General features: G+C 44.6%; 1 non-coding gene across 1 annotated transcript; it reads left to right on the top strand.

Moving 5' to 3' along the window:
- The first annotated feature begins 7,629 nt into the window (after positions 1 to 7,629).
- Positions 7,630 to 7,701, top strand: TRNAT-CGU (transfer RNA threonine (anticodon CGU)). Its single transcript has one exon. It is a non-coding gene; the product is annotated as a tRNA-Thr (tRNA).
- Positions 7,702 to 7,925: the final 224 nt, after the last annotated feature.

The following is a 7,925-nucleotide window of genomic DNA, read 5'->3' as shown; positions in this document are numbered from 1 at the left end:
TAACGCAGAGCCGTGAAAATAAAAAATCATTTTTCTTTCCTCAAAAATGATGTTTTAGCAAGCATTTCTTTATTTTCACAAGGGTAACAGGAGAAATTGGACCCCAGTAATTGTTGCGCAGTTTGTCCTGAGTATGCTGGTACCCCATATGTGGGGGTAAACCACTGTTTGGGTGCACGTCGGGGCTCGGAAGTGAGGGAGCACCATTTGACTTTTTGAATACAAGATTGGCTGGAATCAATGGTGGCGCCATGTTGCGTTTGGAGACCCCCTGATGTGCCTAAACAGTGGAAACCCCTCAATTCTAACTCCAACACACCCCTAACCCTAATCCCAACTGTAGCCGTAACCCTAATCACAACCCTAACCCCAACACACCCGTAACCCCAACCCTAATTCCAACCCAACCCTAGCCCTAAGGCTATGTGCCAACGTTGCGGATTCGTATGAGATTTTTCAGCACCATTTTTGAAAAATCCGCGGGTAAAAGGCACTGCGTTTTATCTGCGGATTTACCGCGGATTTCCAGTGTTTTTTGTCCGGATTTCACCTGCGGATTCCTATTGAGGAACAGGTGTAAAACGCTGCGGAATCCGCACAAAGAATTGACATGCTGCGGAAAATACAACGCAGCGTTCCCGCGCGGTATTTTCCGCATCATGGGCACAGCGGATTTGGCTTTCCATATGTTTACATGGTACTGTAAACCTGATGGAACTCTGCTGCGGATCCGCAGCGGCCAATCCGCACCGTGTGCACATAGCCTAATTCTAAAGGTATGTGCACACGCTGCGGAAAACGCTGCGGATCCGCAGCAGTTTCCCATGAGTTTACAGTTCAATGCAAACCTATGGAAAACAAAAATCGCTGTACACATGCTGCAGAAAAACTGCACGGAAACGCAGCGGTTTACATTCCGCAGCATGTCACTTCTTTCTGTGGATTCCGCAGCGGTTTTACAACTGCTCAAATAGAAAATCGCTGTTGTAAAACCGCATTGAAATGCGCAGAAAAAACATGGTAAATCCGCCATAAATCCGCAGCGGTTTAGCACTGCGGATTTATCAAATCCGCAGCGGAAAAATCCGCAGAGGACCAGAATACGTGTGCACATACCGAAACCCTAACCCTAACCCTACCCCTAACCCTACCCCTAACCCTACCCCTAACCCTAACCTTACTGGAAAAAAAAAAAAAAATTTTATTGTCCCTACCTATGGGGGTGACAAAGGGGGGGGGGGGGTCATTTACTTTTTTTTATTTTGATCACTGAGATATAACCTATCTCAGTGATCAAAATTCACTCTGGAACGAATCTGCCGGCCGGCAGATTCGGCGGGCGCACTGCACATGCGCCCGCCATTTTGGAAGATGGCGGCGCCCAGGAAAGAAGACGGACGGTCCCCAGGAGGCCAGGTAAGTATAAGGGGGGGAGATCAGGTCACGGGGGGGCGTCGGAGCACGGGGGGGTGGATCGGAACACGGGGGGGGGTGGATTGGAGCACGGAGTGGGGGATCGCTGTGCGGGCGGGTGGATCGGAGCACAGGGGGGGGGAATCGCTGTGCGGGGGGGATCGCTGTGCGGGGGGGATCGGAGTGCGGGGGGGTTTGATTGGAGCACGGGGGGTGTGATTGGAGCACGGGGGAGCGGGCAGGAGGACGGGGGAGCGGAGCACAGGACCGAGGGGAGCGGACCACAGATCGGGGGGCTGGGGGGGCGATCGGTGTGGTGGGGTGGGTGCACATTAGTGTGTCCAGCCATGGCCGATGATATTGCAGCATCGGCCATGGCTGGATTGTAATATTTCACCATTTTTTTAGGTGAAATATTACAAATCGCTCTGATTGGCAGTTTCACTTTCAACAGCCAATCAGAGCGATCGTAGCCACGAGGGGGTGAAGCCACCCCCCCTGGGCTAAACTACCACTCCCCCTGTCCCTGCAGATCGGGCGAAATGGGAGTTAACCCTTTCACCCGATCTGAAGGGACGCGATCTTTCCATGACGCATATGCTGCGTCATGGGTCGGAATGGCACCGACTTTCATGACGCAGCGTATGCGTCAAAGGTCGGGAAGGGGTTAACCCCTTAATCCCATATGACGTACTATCCCGTCAAGGTGACCTGGGACTTAATTCCCAGTGACGGGATATTTCATCATATGCGATCGGCCGCGCTCATGGGGGGAGCGCGGCCGGGTGTCAGCTATCGCAGCTGACATCCGGCACTATGTGCCAGGAGCGGTCACGGACCGCCCCAGCACACTGCGATCAAACATGATCGCAGTGTTTCGGGGGCATAGGGAAGCATCGCGCAGGGAGGGGGCTCCCTGTGTGCTTACCTGAGACGATTGGTACAAGGCGATGTGCTCACCTTGTACCGAGCGTCTCCTCCCTGCAGGCCCCGGATCCAAAATGGCCATGGGGCTACTTCCGGGTCCTGCAGGGAGGTGGCTTACCAAGTGCCTGCTCAGAGAAGGCGCTGGTAAGCCAGGAGCAGTGCACGTCAGATCGCTGATCTGACTCAGTGCTCTGCAATGTGTCAGATCAGCGATCTGTCACTATACAGTGATGTCCCCCATGGGACAAAGTGAAAAAGTTTAAAAAAAAAAATTTAAATCTGTAAAACAAAATTTAAAAAAATTCCTAAATAAAGAGAAAAAAAATATATATTGTTCAAATAAATACATTTCTTTTCTGTTACCCTTGGTAAAATAAAACAAATTGGAACTGAAGTAAATTTTTTGTGAAAAAAAGTTAAATGTTCATTTTTTTAAAAACATTCCAAAAATTCCTGTAAAACAACTGAAGGATTAATAAAATTCTTGAATGTGGTTTTGAGCACCTTGAGGGGTGCAGTTTTTAGAATGGTGTCACACTTGGTTATTTTCTATCATATAGACCCCTCAAAATGACTTCAAATGTGATGTGGTCCCTAAAAAATATTGGTGTTGTCAAAATGAGAAATTGCTGGTCAACTTTTAACCCTTATAACTCCCTAACAAAAAAAAGTATGTTTCCAAAATTGTGCTGATGTAAAGTAGACATGTGGGAAATGTTACTTATTAATTATTTTGTGTGACATATCTCTGTGATTTAAGGGCATACAAATTCAAAGTTGGAAAATTGCAAAATGTTCAAAATTTTTGCCAAATTTCCATTTTTTTCACAAATAAACGCACATTATATCTAAGAAATTTTACCGCTATCATGAAGTACAATATGTCACTAGAAAACAATGTAAAAATCGCCAAGATCCGTTGAAGCGTTCCAGAGTTATAACCTCATAAAGGGACAGTGGTCAGAATTGTAAAAATTGGCCCGGTCATTAACGTGCAAACCACCCTTGGGGCTTAAGGGGTTAAATAAATAATAATTAAAAAAACGCTGTGGGGTCCCCCTTAATTTCCCTAACCAGCTGAGGGAAAGCCAACAGCTGGGGAATGATGTTAATATTCTGGGAAGGGACCAATAGCCATAAAGGTTCCCAGCGTACTAATAACAGCTCATAGCTGTTTGCTTAGCCTTTACTGGTTATTATAGGGTCACCCCTATATTTAATGCCCATGTCCCACAACGATCTGGATTGTTTGAGATTGGTGACATCAGTGATGCAATCGCTCACCATGCCAGCCGGAATACACTGAGCTGAGTGTGATAACACAGCTCCCTGTGAATGGCGGTGATGTCGTTAAGGTTACCACCAGTTACAGGCAGCAGTTTTCATCGCATCACTGATGTCACCGCTCACACCTTCTGAATCGTTGTGGGACATAGGTATTAATGGATTATCGGTGAAAAGGTGAGTATAACTTTGCATTTTTACTTTTTGGTGAATAAATGGGTAAGGCCGGCGTCACACTTGACGTAAGACAATACGGTCCGTATATTACGGCCGTAATACGCTGAAAAGTCCCCAAAAAAGTGGTCCGTAGCTCCTCCGTAGGCAGGGTGTGTCAGCGTATTTTGCGCATGGCATCCTCCGTATGTAATCCGTATGGCATCCGTACTGCGTGTTTTTCTCGCAGGCTTGCAAAACCAACACATGGCTATACAAGGGATCCATGTGTTAAAAAAAAATATATATATATATATATATATATATATATATATATATATATATACACACACACACACACACACTGTATATATATATATATATATATATATATATATATATATATATGTAATTAGACACATATATGTATATATATTATTACTTCATACAGCGCTAGATAGCTTTAAAGCCGGTAATTCAATTACCGGCTTTTGCTATCTCCTTCCTAAACCCGACATGATATGAGACCTGGTTTACATACAGTAAACCATCTCATATCACCTTTTTTTTTGCATATTCCACACTACTAATGTTAGTAGTGTGTATATACAAAATTTGGCCGTTCTATCTACTAAATTAAAGGTTTAAATGGCGGAAAAAATTGGCGTGGGCTCCCGCGCAATTTTCTCCGCCAGAGTAGTAAAGCCAGTGACTGAGGGCAGATATTAATAGCCTGGAGAGTGTCCATTGTTATTGCCCCCCCCTGGCTAAAAACATCTGCCCCCAGCCACCCCAGAAAAAGCACATCTGGAAGATGCGCCTATTCTGGCACTTGGCCACTCTCTTCCCATTCCCGTGTAGCGGTGGGATATGGGGTAATGAAGGGTTAATGCCACCTTGCGGAGAAAATTTTGCGGGAGCCCACGCCAATTTTTTCCGCCATTTAACCCTTTAATTTAGTAGCTAGAACAGCCAAATTTTTCATATACACACTACTAAGATTAGTAGTGTGGAATATGCAAAAAAAAGGTGATATGAGATGGTTTACTGTATGTAAACCATGTCTCATATCATGTCGGGTTTAGGAAGGAGATAGCAAAAGCCGGCAATTGCATTACCGGCTTTAAAGCTATCTAACGCTGTATGAAGTAATAATATGTATATACATATATATGTCTCACTGACATATATATATATATATATACCTATTCTATGTGTACACATTTATTATACCTATTCTACTGTAAGCTGTCAGTGTGATTTTACTGTACACCGCACTGAATTACCGGCTTTTCTCTCTAACACCGCTGCGTATTTCTCGCAAGTCACACTGCTGGTCCGTGTGTAATCCGTATTTTTGGGGCTTCCATAGACTTTCATTGGCTTTTTTTTGTGCAATACGGTGACAAACGCAGCATGCTGCGATTTTCTATGGCCATAGAAAGCCGTATAATACTGATCAGTAAAATACGGCAGAAAGGAGCGGGGGCATAGAGAATAATTGTGCCGTTTGTTTTGCGAGTTTTACGGACGTATTTTCTGCGCTCTTATGTCCGTAAAACTCGCAAGTGTGACGGCGGCCTAAAAGAGGATCTGAAGTGTTTATTTCCATTAAAGGACTTTAATCTGTCTGTGTCTTTATTAAGTTTGACTATGGGGTTAGTAATGGGGGTGTCTGATAGACACCCCTCAATTACTAATCCCTGAGCTTGATGTCAGCTGTCATTACAAAGCTGACATCAACCCCACAACTATTATCCCACTTGCCACCGCACCAAATGTGAAGAATGGAGGGTAAGCATGAGAATTAGCGCATCTAATGTAGGTGCCATTTCTGGGGCAGCTGAGGGCTGATGTTCTTAGTCTGGGAGAGGGCCAATATCCGTGGCCCCGTCACAGCCTATTAATATCAGCCAGCAGCTGTCTATTTAGCCTTTGCTGGTTAGTAAATATAGGGGGGACCACACATCTTTTTTTGGTCCCCCTATAATTACCAGTAAAGACTAACTAAAGAGTGGTGAGCTGTTACTAATACACTGGGAACCTTTATGGCTTTTGGCCCCTTCCCAGAATATTAACATCAGCCCCAGCTGTCAGTCTTCAGCTGGTTAAGAAAATGAAAGGGGACCCCACGCCGTTTTTTTAATTTATTTTTTATGCAATACATGATATACGCACACAGTGGGCCCTAACTCCAACTCCCATCAGCGTTGTACGGTTGCGCTGATTGCAGGGAGACCAGGCGACAATGATGACTTTAATTCAGCACCTGGTGCCTGGGAACAGCCATAACTACCGTATACTGCTTTTACTCAGGTGCCAATACGTGTCACACTGATGACTCCAGGATGTCACGTGAGTGTCAGTGTGCATGTGTGCAACAAGCATTTGATCCGTGGTAAGTGAAAAAAATGACATGTCTGTTGGTTTTTCTCTCAGACACACTGTCCGTGTGAAAAACCTGACATGTACGCACCACCATTGAATAGAATGGTTGTGCGTGTGTCCGTATTTGCGCTCCTTAAAAAAACGGACCACATACAGACACAAAAAAACAGATGTGTGAAGGGGGCCTAACACAAACAGAAATTAACTCCCGAGCTCCCTGTCCAGAATGAACTAACCAACACAGGACTAGCGTTGTCAGCCAACGGCACTCGCAACGGCAGAAGCAGACATTATAAGGGCAGGCATTAATACAGAGGTCACAATAAGTTTTTTTTTTCTGGGGCACAAAGTGACATTGTTTATTGCACAAGGGGCACTAAGGCGGAATTATAACGTTTAAGAGGGCACTGAATAGGCATTATTACTTTTTAAGGTTGCATACGGTAATTACTTTTAATAGGCTACTAAGGCAGCGGCACTAAAGGAACACTAAGAAGGCATTTTTACTGTTTAGGAGAGCAATAATGGCGTAATCTTACTTTTTAGGGGACATAATTACTTTAAAGGGGGGCACTTGGGATATTATTGCTTTTTAAGTAATGTACAAGGCATTATTACTGCATAAAGACAAAAAGAAGGCACTAATAGTGTTCACTAAGGGGATCATTATAGTTTTTAGATCTGTTTGCCAGTATATTTCAGGTTTTTTTTCTGATATGCAATAGGGGTATGATGCCAAACAGCAAGTGCAGCCCCCTGTGCTAAACCGCTAGATGCGATTCTGAGGTAACCAGAGGTGAAGGGATCAAGGAGACTAAATTGTCCATGCCCGAATATGAAAATGGCCGCATGTGACTTTTTATAATGTGATTTATTTTTTTCCTCTCACATGCAGCTACGCTACTCTTATTGCCTATAATAAACTGTGACAGGGGAAATGGCAGAAATGTCTGCTGTGTCCTGTCTGCCATTTTGCTGTTGCGTCCATATTACATAGCTCTGTATTGCCTGAGGCACTGTATGTGCAGGTTATAAAGCTTTTCACCATCTCAGTATATTTTTATTATTTATTATGAAGTAAATCTCTTCGTCAGTTTCCAAGAAAAACCGAGAGGACAACAGAGAAAAAAAAGTGCGGACTGTGCCTTCTTTATGGAGAAACACGGACACGTCACACACTATGGGCGGGAAAATAAACCGTTTGAGACTACGCGGGAAAGCTCCGTCGTCACCGACACTCGGGAAATCGGCATTATGTATAGAATGTTCACTGTAGGACGAGCAGTAAAGCGTGAACGATTCAGTATCGTGAAACGGACGACATTTATTCATGAAAGCATTTGTACAAATGGCAGCTCTGCCTCATAGCTCAGCTGACATGCGTCCACACTGGAGACTGTCAGAGCAGCACACTGAGGGCTGTGTGTAGAATTACAGCGAGCTCGCACACCAAATCTAGACGCAGGCGCGGTGGCCAAGTGGTAAGGCGTCGGTCTCGTAAACCGAAGATCACGGGTTCGAACCCCGTCCGTGCCTACGATCTGACGCTTTTTTTGTTCCCCACACAGCAGTTCTATATTTATTATTCTGCTAATTAAATCGCCTATCATTTCAGCCGGAATGTGCATTAACGCTAATTATACACTTGGATTCAGCTTTTATAATGTGGGTGGAAAGAACGTGAAATCCTTTAGATCACATTTTGGTGTAAAATAAGCCCAACTTCTTGCATTGTGATGAATGTATGAGGATGGAAAAAT

The sequence above is a fragment of the Ranitomeya imitator genome, chromosome 7 (assembly GCF_032444005.1).
Source record: "Ranitomeya imitator isolate aRanImi1 chromosome 7, aRanImi1.pri, whole genome shotgun sequence".
NCBI classification, from domain to species: Eukaryota; Metazoa; Chordata; class Amphibia; order Anura; family Dendrobatidae; genus Ranitomeya; species Ranitomeya imitator.
This window is presented reverse-complemented; position numbering and strand designations above follow the sequence as displayed.